Raw genomic sequence first — 11,756 nt, 5'->3', positions numbered from 1 at the left:
GTACCTCTATTCATGAATACATATCCAGTTTGAGATCTAGCTTTATGAGGATCAGACAAATAACCTGCATCTGCATAACCAATCAAGCCTTGTTTTGAATTGTTAGGGTAAAATAACCCTAAATCACTAGTTAGTCGAAGGTATCGAAAAATATGTTTGATTCCATTCCAATGTCTTTTTGTTGGGGCTGAACTAAATCTTGCTAGCAAGTTTACAGCGAAAGAAATGTCAGGTCTAGTATAATTGGTAAGATACATAAGAGCTCTAATTGCATTTAGATATGGTACTTATGAACCAAGGACCCTTTCATTTTCTTCGCATGGACGAAATGGATCCTTGTCAATATTTAATGATCTAACAACCATTGGAGTGCTTAAAGGATTTGCATTTTCCATATTGAAACGTTTCAAGACTCTTTCTGTGTAATTTGATTGGCGCACAAGTATTCCGTTAGGCATATGCTCAATCTGTAAACCAAGACAATATTTGATTTTTCCAAGATCTTTCATTTCAAATTCTTTCTTTAAAAGTTCAATCACTTCAAGGATTTCTTTATTCGTTCCAATGATGTTTAGATCATCAACATAGACTGCTATGATCACATATCCAGATGTTGTTTTCTTAATAAATACACATGGACAAATAGTGTTATTTTTATAACCTTTACTTGTCAAATAATCACTTAAACGATTGTACCACATGCGCCCAGATTGCTTTAACCCACACAAAGATCTTCGTAATTTTATAGAATACATTTCTTTGGGTTTTGCACTTAACACTTCAGGCATTTTAAATCCTTCAGGGATTTTCATATAGATATCACTATCAAGTGATCCATACAAGTAAGCTGTAACAACATCCATAAGACGCATCTCCAAATTTTTAGATACTGCCAAGCTGATTAAATATCTGAAAGTGGTTGCATCCATTACCGGTGAATAAGTTTCTTAATAATCAATTCCAGGTCTTTGACAGAAACCTTGAGCAACAAGCCTGGCCTTGTATCTTACAATTTCGTCTTTCTCATTTCTTTTTCGTACGAAGATCCATCTATATCCTAATGGTTTCACAACTTCAGGTGTGAGGATAATGTTCCCAACAACCTTTCTCTTGTTAAGAGAATTGAATTCAACTTGCATAGCTTCCTTCCATTTAGCCCAATCATTTCTTCTTTGACATTCAATGACAGATTGTGGTTCGGGATCATCATTCATAATATCACATGCAACTGAATAAGAAAATATTGCACCTATATTGTCAGTTTCATTTTGGTCAAATATTCTATTTGTCTGACCATAATTTAATGCATCATCCTCCTTTCCTGGGGGAATTTGAATAATTTGTGTTTCTCCAGGAACACTTTCCTCGTGATCTAGTGCATTTTCTGCTCCTCTTCTTTTTCGTGGGTTCTTATCCTTAGAACCAAATGGCCTTCCACGCTTAAAGCGTGTTTTAGACTCTTAAGTGACTTTATCATCAGATTGTCCATGTGGAATGTCAATTCGAGCTGGAACATTGACAGCTGGTATATATGATTTAGTCACCCTTTTTGTGTCAGTAAATCCATCAGGTAATTGATTTGCCATTTTTTGGAAATGCATTATCTTTTGAACTTACATGTCATATTTCTTTGTGCGAGGGTCAAGATATGATAAATAAGGCTCATGCAATGACACATCCTTTTCCAGAATCTTCGTTTCTCCACCTAATGATGGGAAATTTGCCACATCAAATTGACAATCTGCTAGGCGTGCTGTGAAAAAATCACCTGTTAATTGTTCAAGATATCTTATAATAGAGACTGACTCATAACCAACATATATTCCCAACCTTCTTTGAGGACCCATTTTTGTCCGTTGAGGTGGTGCAATAGGGGCATATACTGCACACCCAAAAATTCTCAAATGGGATATATTTGGCTCTTGACCGAAAGTAAGTTGTAGTGGAGAATATACATGATATGAACTTGGTCTCATGCGTATCAATGATCCATCATGTAAGATTGCATGGCCCCATACAGCAACAGGAAGTTTGGTCCTCATTATCAATGGTCTAGCTATTAGCTGGAGACGTTTAATCAGTGATTCAGCTAAACCATTTTGTGTGTGTACATGTGCAACTGGATGCTCAACAACAATTCCTACAGATATACAATAGTCATTAAATGCTTGTGAAGTAAATTCACCAGCATTATCAAGTCTCACTCTTTTGATAGTATAATCAGGGAAATGTGCCCTTAATTTAATAAATTGGGCAAGAAACTTTGCAAATGCCATATTACGAGTTGATAATAGGCAAACATGAGACCATTTGCTGGATGCATCTATTAAGACCATAAAGTATCTAAATGGTCTAGATGGTGGGTGAATCGGTCCACATATATCACCTTGAATTCTTTCTAGAAATCTAGGTGACTCCCTTTCAACTTTCATTGGAGAATGTTTTATAATTAACTTTCCAAGGGAACAAGATGTACATGGTTTTATACTATTGGATTGAGGGAACTTTTGGTCCTTCAATGGATGCCCGTGTGTATTCTCAATTATCCTTCGCATCATTGTTAATCCTGGGTGGCCCAACCTATCATGCCATAAACTGAATGTCCCAGGATCACAATGTTTTCCTTCTACTACCATATTTGATTCAATCATATGTATATATGTATAATGCAGACCAGATTCAAGTGTTGGTAGTTTTTCAAGCACATGGTTTTTATCTATAATATACATATATTTCTTATTTTCAATGGTCATAGTTTTTGTGTCATAACCTTTGAAATATATTTCATTGAAACTTAATAAGTTTTTATTAGACTTTGGAGAAAATAAGGCATTTTCTATACAAAAGCTTGTACCATTTGGTAATATAAAATGGGCTTTCCCGGTTCCCTCTATCAAGTCTGCATGACTTGATACTGTATGTATGACTGTTTTTGTTGGTACTAATTCTGAAAAATATTTCTTTGATTTCAGAATAGTATGTGTACTACCACTATCTGCTATACAAAGATCTCTAATGTTTTCTTGGTGTTGTGCTCCAGTTGGACTCATATTAAACTTCACATATAAAAGGAATAATAAGTGAATAAACATAATCATAATTATTATTAAAAAGAAAGCTCATTTATTGTAGGAAAGACATTACATGAAAAACAAACGAAGGAAAAACAGTTTTACTAGAACAATAATAGATTTTTTTTTAGTTTATGTCTTCCATGTCATTACAGAAATCAGCAACATTTAGCGAAGTGAATTCAACATTATCAATGAGGTTTGCTTCTTTTCCTTTTCCTTTAATGGACTCTTGATAAAGTTGACAAAGATGTGCAGGTGTGCGACAGGTCCTTGACCAATGGCCTGTGCTACCACATTTATAACATGAGCCATCAGATTTTTGTGATGTCCCAGTGTTATGCCTTGCCACTTTGGCCTTATCTTGTGTGTGGACATTGTTTCTTTTTGAATATTGGTAATTATTCCTTTTCCTGCCACGACCACGATTATTACCTTGTCCACGACCAGAATTATGGTTCTGATTATGGCTTTGGTTTTGATTAAAATAGTCACGGCCCCGTCCTCGACCACGACCTCGCCCTCGTCCACGTGTATTGTTTCGATGACCATCAATATTTGTAGCATTTGCTTCAGGAAGTGCTACTGATCCCGTTGGATGAGATTCATGGTTTTTCATCAAGAGTTCATTGTTTTCCTCTGCAACGAGCAGACATGCATTCAATTCAGAATATCTTGTGAACTTTTGCATCCGATATTGTTGCATCAAGGTAATGTTTGTTGCATGAAATGTTGAGTAAGTTTTCTCCAACATATCTTCATCAGTAACCTCTTGTCCACAATACTTGAATTGTGAACATATTCTAAACAAAGCTGAGTTGTATTCATTTACTTTCTTGAAGTCTTGAAACCTTAGTGCTCTCCATTCATCTCTAGCATTCGGAAGTATAACTTCCTTTTGATGATCAAATCTTTCTTTCAAAAGATTCCAGAGAATACTTGGATCAGTAACATCAAGATATTCAAATCTCAACATTTCATCAATATGCTTACGAAGGAAAACTTGTGCTTTTGCTTTGTCTTGTGCCAAGCAATTATTCAATTCATATATAGTATTTGAGATACTCATGGATTCAAGATGCATTTTTACATCTATCATCCATGGCACATAGTTTTTCCCACTAACTTCAAGTGCTGCAAACTCGAGCTTTGCAATGTTGGACATAATGTAACTATAAATTTTAAACAAAATAAAAATTAAAATTAAAATCCATTTATGTCGATAAATATTACACAAAAAAGAAGCGGTAAAGCTAACATTGCATACAAGCCTAAAAGTAGATGAAATTCCATATTATCTTCGATGTTAAGGATTGGGATGAAAAGTAACATGACTATTATAGTCATGATTATCACAAAAGGATGAATCATCTTGAAGCTTGATTTCTTGAAATTGATTTATTTGATAGAAGAGAGAAATATTTGTTGTGGGTAAAATAAGCAGGGTAAAGATGTTTATTTATGGTAAAAAAATATAGTCGTTGTTTTTGTTGTTTATAACCGTTGCATATATATTCCTGTTGTGTATATATGTATATGTATTTTATAAATCATATAATAAGACTTATAACTAATACATAACTTTACTAATTAGAAACATAAATAAATATTAGTAAATGTTTAAATAAAATTATGAAGAGTATCTAAAATATAAATAAACATTGACATGTATAAATAAATATAATTTAAATGTTAGTATGCACAAATAAAAGTTAGTAGCATAATATAAATGTTAGTATGCATAAATAAAAGTTGGTTGCATAATGTAAATGTTAGTTTGCATAAATAAAAATTAGTTGCATAATGTAAATGTTAGTATAAAAATTAGAATACATCAAGAAATGTTAGTATAAGAAATAAAAATTGTTAGTAGTCCATAATGTCCATTACGTATAAGTTTCATTAATTCATTAGTATTATTATTATTTTAATATGATTGAGGTTTTTATAATTAATAGTGTTTTTAATAAGTAATACATACCTTGATTAAGATAGATGTGATTTTCCACTTGTTTAATAACCTTGATTAGAGCTTTCGTGTTGATAACGTGTTATGAATTAAGCGTAATTAATGTAACTATAAATCAAACAAAACTAGTAAACTTTGATAAGAACTTTAATTGAGAAGAAAGAATATTTAGAGAGAATATGAAAGTTATATCTCTTATAACTTTTGGTGTATCACATTTTTTACAATGGAGAGGTATTTATACTACAAATTTTACTAACATATAATTGTAACTAGTTAGAAATGTTGACAAATTTACCATGCACCAATTATTATGTCATCCACCAATTATTTACAACACCACCAATTATGTACAACAATATATATATATATATATATATATATATATATATATATATATATATATATATATATATATATATATATATATATATATATATATATATATATATATATATATATATATCTTAAAAAGCATTTACCATGTTTTGCTGAATTTTAAGAGGTACAAGGCTTATTGCATTGTTTACAACATTTTTATGCATTGCAGAATACGTTCGTCAACAGTTGAAAAGTCAAAGATGCAATTTTGAATTAGTCAATCACAGCCTGTTATCATCATCTTCCCTTAAATTTCGGCTGGTGGAGATGAAAACCCGCTCAAACAAGTCAACAAATTGATATTTCATTTAATCCTTGTGGTTCCTATGGATCTGTACATGTTGCTTCATCCAACTTCGTCCACATTTGCTCTACTAAGTCCCTCTCTCTTACTCACCGGTCACATCCACTGTCTCCGCACCACTAACACCGTCGTTCCACTTCTCCAACCTCACTTCTCTAACACGAACCTGCTCCTGCATTCTCCGCCTCTCTCATTTGTCCTTTCTCTTTCATGATGAATTGGGTTGCTAGACTGTACCCTTTAATCAATGACCACCAAATACAGATTCACCATGGTACCCCTTTATCTTCGTATTTGGGAACACTTTTTCTATTAGAGACGTAAAAGGCTTCTCTTTGTTTTTATCTATCTCGCTCCAATCAAGATCATGAGAAACTTTTCATGTGACTTTTTTGTTACCTTTTCATTATCAGATTTCTTTTGTTGTAGGATAAAATCGGGAAGACCAACAAGCAATAAAAATATCTATGTGTGTGTAACGATATCATGCTCCAAACCTCATTCTCAATCTCGATTTCAATCCTTGAAACTTACTCTCGATCTTGATATTCTACAGATAAGAGACAACTACAAGTTCAAGCCCTAAATTTCAAAGGTAAGCAACGATTTCAAGCCCTAAAAATCACTCTTGATCTCGATTTCAAGCTCTAAACCACAATCTCAATTTTGATTTTGATGTTTTGCAGATAGGAGATAAGATATGATTCCATGCCCTAAGCCTCTCTCTCTCTCTCTCTTTCTCTCTCTCTCTGGTTTACCATCAAGGACACAAAACATTACGATTTTGTTTTTTTTCTTTTCTTCTTTTGATTTGTTGCATAAACATCAATTTTTGCTACATAAATTTAAAACTTAAAGGTCTTTTGAGGAATTTAAGGGTTGGATTTCATATATGTATGTATGTTTAACAAGTGAACCTGAAAAGTAGAAGGTTTGGAAATGGTTGGAGGCAATTAACAGGTATGTATTTTTGTGTGTAGGTGTGTGTATCTATGTGTGTTTTTATGTGTAGTGTTTGTACATGTGTATAGACATGTGTACTTGTATAGGTGTATATATATGTGTGTAATTATGTAGGAGTCTAATGTGCATATGTTTATATCCAGGTGTTATTATTTGTTTTTGTGTGTTTTTATGTAGGTGTGTATATCTGTGTATGTGTATATATAAGGTAATAGCCTATGATTTTTATTCTTCTCTTTGGAAGGGTATTTTCTATGGATGAATCTGACTATAAATATTGGTTCTGCAGGCAATAGGCTACAAATTTTGATTATGCAAGATTAAGATGGAACAAGTTGTAATACCCATAAAAATCATGCCAAATTTAAATTTTTAAAAATATTTCAAACCATTAAAATCGTTACAACTTTGTTTTCAAAATGCATAATATCAGAGTTTCCCAGAACATAAACAAATCATGAGGTGTTGTACGATCATGCCTCCGCCTTGCCGCGATCCCCTGATGTACCTGAAACAATAAACTGAAACTGTAAGCCCGAACCTTAGTGAGTTCCCCCAAAATACTCATACCCGCAATAACACACATATAATCATAAACAACATACTATGGGTCCAGTCAACCATCGGGTTGGAATAACCGAGGCCCTCAACCATCCGGTTGGAATGCCAACATACTATGGGTCCAATCATCCTCGGGATGGAATACCCCAGGCCCACCGACAGGTTGGAATCCCCACATACTATGAGTCCAATCATCATCGGGATGGAATACTCACGGCCCACAACCAACATGTTGGAATGCCCAGGTCAATTGGCTTTCGCACAAAGCAGATAAGCCTCAACCGCCAAACAAACATGTGCACATATAGCAGATAATCACATAATAGTCTATAGACACAACTGATCTAACAGATCATACCACATACCACATAATATCATCCTACCTTCTAGGATACTGATCTAACAGATCGTACTAGCATAACATGACCAATAACAATTCAAAGGGCCGGCCTTGGTGCCTTAGACCCTTGAGTATAGTGAGGAGAACTCACTTCACAATGTCGCACTGAAAATGATAGGCTCAAACTCTCGAATCACCAACACGAACTCCACCACCTATAGTTACCATAAAACCCTTTTTCCATAAATCTTCAAATTACCAAAATACCCCCAGAGGTCAACTGGTCAACCCTTGGTCAAGGTCAAAGACAGTCAAGGCCAACAGTCCATGTTGACCCAACTCGTCGAGTGCAGTTCACCGACTCGTCGAGTTCTTCCTGAACTCGAGAAGTTGTGAAATCCTAGGTTGACTCGTCGAGTTCCCTTATAACTCGTCGAGTGCATACGTGTCCAAAGTTGAGAGAAACACTAGCCGACTCGCCGAGTCTTCGACTGACTCACCGAGTCCAAGGCAATCTTCAACGGACTTGCCGAGTTGTTCATCCAACTCGTCGAGTACATGGCCATCTGCATGTGGCTCACCGAGTTGACTATGCAACTTTCCGAGCCCCTTCAGACCTTCACCCATACAGACACTTTTTAAGCCATACAGCGACACCATATTGCAAATCCAAGCTTCTAAGGCATGTTTATCACGTAAAGTTGCAAACCTTACGTGCATACATCGCTCTAAAGGCTCTAAATGACAAATCTAAGATTATAATGGAGTGTTACACTCAAGGGAGGTTCATGCAGGACCAAGCTCGAAACTTTATGAACCTAGAACCCAAGAAGGGTCCAGATCTGAAGTTGCAACTTCAGATCTAGCTCATACACCACAATATCATCATAACCAAGCCACAAATAACCCTAAAGTCCACCCAAATGAGATCTAGAAAGAAATGAGGTAAAGGTGACGACTTGATACCTTCAAATGATGCTAACTGAGGTAGATTTCTGATCCCCAACTGTTCCTTGTTCAAAGGTTCTTGGTCTTCAAACCTTTTCTCACCAAATCCCTCTTCCAAGCTAAGAAGCACACCAATATAGAGAACAACACGAATTAGGGTTTCTGAATTCGACGGGAGCAGTAAGAGAGGATGAGGGGGATAAGTGATTCTTAAATAGGGTGCAAAACCCCGGGATTTAGGGTTTCATCTGCCAGCTCCTACTCGTCGAGTCCCTTCTTGGACTCGGCGAGTAGGTTATTAAAACGCGTGGACTAACCCACTGCTACTCGACGAGTAGGGAAACCAGCTCGTCGAGTAGCCCTTGAAGTTAATAAACTTTATATTAAATCAATACCTGAAAAATCGGGGCGTTACAATTCTCCCCCACTTGAACTAGACATCGTCCTCGAAGTCTGCCGCGGTGAACAACTCTTGATAATGCTCCCGCATCTCTGTCTCTGGCTCCCACGTCCACTCGGACCCCCTACGATGTTCCCACTGTACCTTCACCAGAGCTATCTCCTTGTTCCTCATAATCTTCATCTTTCTCTCCAGTATGGCTACAGGCCTCTCCATGTAATTCAGGCGCTTATCGACCTGAATATCATCCAACGACACCACCGCCTCCGGATCCGTAATGCACTTTTGCAGCTGCGAAACGTGGAAACTACTATAGATCCGACTAAGCTCCTCCGGCAGCTCTAGCCTGTAAGCCACCTTGCCAACCCTGGAAATGATCCTGAACGGCCCAATGTAACAGGGACCTAATTTCCCTCTCTTCCTGAAGCGGATCACACCCTTCCAGGGTGAGACCTTCAGGAGAACCATATCACCTACCTGAAATTCTAGCTCAGATCGGCGTTTGTCGGCATAACTCTTCTGCCGACTCTGAGCGGTCTCCAATTGCTGCCTAATTTGCTGAATCTTCTTGGTAGTCTACAAGACTACTTCCGTCCGTCCCATCACCCTGTGTCCAACCTCACCCCAACAAATCGGGGCGTGACATCTCCGCCTATACAACAGCTCGAAAGGCGGGGCGTCAATGCTGGAATGATAGTTGTTGTTGTAGGCGAACTCTACAAGCGGTAGGTGGGAATCCCAGCTCCCACCGAAATCAATAACACACGCCTTCAACATATCCTCGAGGGTCTGAATGGTCCGCTCGCTCTGACCGTCGGTCTGCGGATGAAATGTTGTACTAAAGTGCAGCCGCGTGCCCAGCTCCTCGTGGAATTTCTGCCAGAAGCGGGAGGTGAATCTAACATCCCGGTCGGAGACAATGGAGACCGGGACCCCATGGCGAGCAACGATCTCACGGACATATATGTCGGCCAGCTTCTCGGCCGACGAACTCTCCCGTATTGCCAAGAAATGGTCACTTTTGGTCAATCGATCCACGATGACCCATATAGCATCAAACCCCTTCGCCGTTCTCGGCAACTTGGTAATAAAGTCCATCGTGATCTGTTCCCATTTCCTCATGGGAATCTCCAGGGACTGCAGTTTGCCATGCAGCCTCTGATGCTCGACCTTGACCATCCTACAGGTCAAGCACCTCTCGACGTACCAAGCGATTTCTCGCTTCATGCACGGCCACCAGTAGCTCAAACTCAAATCCCGGTACATCTTGGTGGCCCCCTGGTGAATAGAGAAGTGAGACTTATGAGCCTCCTCCATGACCGTCTGTCTGACCCCACCAGTCATCGGAACCTATACCCGACCGTATCGGGTCAACAACCCCCGGCTATCCTGTACAAATCGGGCGTTCTCGCCCATGATCCTCTCCAGTTTCCAATTCTCTGGTTGCATACCCTCCGCCTGAGCTTCTCTGATCAAACTCACAAGCGGGGAAACCACTACTATCCTCATACATATCGCTGGGGTTGGAGTCCCAGCCGACTTGCCGCTTAAAGCGTCCGCCACCACATTCGCCTTACCGGGGTGGTAGAGGATCTCGCAATCATAGTCCTTGACTACATCCAGCCACCTGCGCTGCCTCATGTTCAGGTTCGACTGATCCATGATATGCCTCAGGCTCTTGTGATCCATGTAAATGGTACAACGAACCCCATATAAGTAATGTCTCCATATCTTGAGAGCGAACACCACTGCTCCCAGCTCCAGATCATGAGTAGGATATCTCGTCTCATATGGCTTCAACTGCCGCGATGCATAAGCTATCACTCGTCCCCTCTGCATGAGGACTGCCCCTAAACCTGTGATGGATGCATCACAGAACACCACGAAATTCTCAACTCCCTCCGGGAGTGTCAAAACTGGAACCTCACACAACCGCTGACAGAGGGTCTCAAACGTCCTCTGTTGCTCAGAACCCCACCAGAAATCCACCCCCTTCCTCATCAGGCGAGTGAGGGGTACTGCAATCTTGGAGAAATCCTGTATAAATCTCCAGTAGTACCCTGCCAATCCCAGAAAACTCCTGATGTCTGAGGGAGATTTTGGAACCTCCCACTGCATGACTGCCTCGATCTTGGCCGGTTCAACCAAAATCCCATCCTGGTTAACGAGGTGCCCGAGGAACTAGACCTCTCGTAACCAAAACTCGCACTTCGAGAACTTGGCGTATAGCCGCTCTCGTCTCAGAACTCCCAACAATTCCCTGAGATGCTCCTCGTGCTGCTCGCGAGTCTTGGAATACACCAAGATATCATCTATAAACACACTGACCGAGCGATCCAGCATCGGTCTGCAGACCCGATTCATCAGGTCCATAAATATTGTCGGTGCGTTGGTGAGCCCAAACGGCATCACAACGAACTCGTAATGACCATAACGAGTCCGAACCACGGTCTTCTCCACGTCCTCCTCTCTAACCCGGACCTGATGATATCCCGACCTCAAATCTATCTTGGAGAACCAAGATGCCCCCTACAACTGATCAAAGAGATCATCTATCCTCGGGAGTGGATAACGGTTCTTCACCGTCAACTTGTTCAACTCCCTATAATCAATGCACATCCGGTGCGAGCCGTACTTCTTCCTGAGAAAGAGGATCGGTGCGCCCCATGGAGAACTACTAGGTCGAATGAACTGCTTGCCCAGCAGTTCCTGCAGTTGCGAAGACAGCTCCTGTATCTCGGGTGGCGCTAATCGGTACGGCGCCTTGGCGATAGGAGCCGCACCTGGTACCAGGTCGATCCGGAACTCAACCTGCCTCT

This window comes from Lactuca virosa, chromosome 1, assembly GCF_052849685.1.
Source record: "Lactuca virosa cultivar CGN04683 chromosome 1, Lactuca_virosa_CGN04683_v6, whole genome shotgun sequence".
Taxonomy (NCBI): Eukaryota; Viridiplantae; Streptophyta; class Magnoliopsida; order Asterales; family Asteraceae; genus Lactuca; species Lactuca virosa.
The sequence above is the reverse complement of the archived record's forward strand: the minus strand, read 5'-3'. Positions refer to the sequence as shown.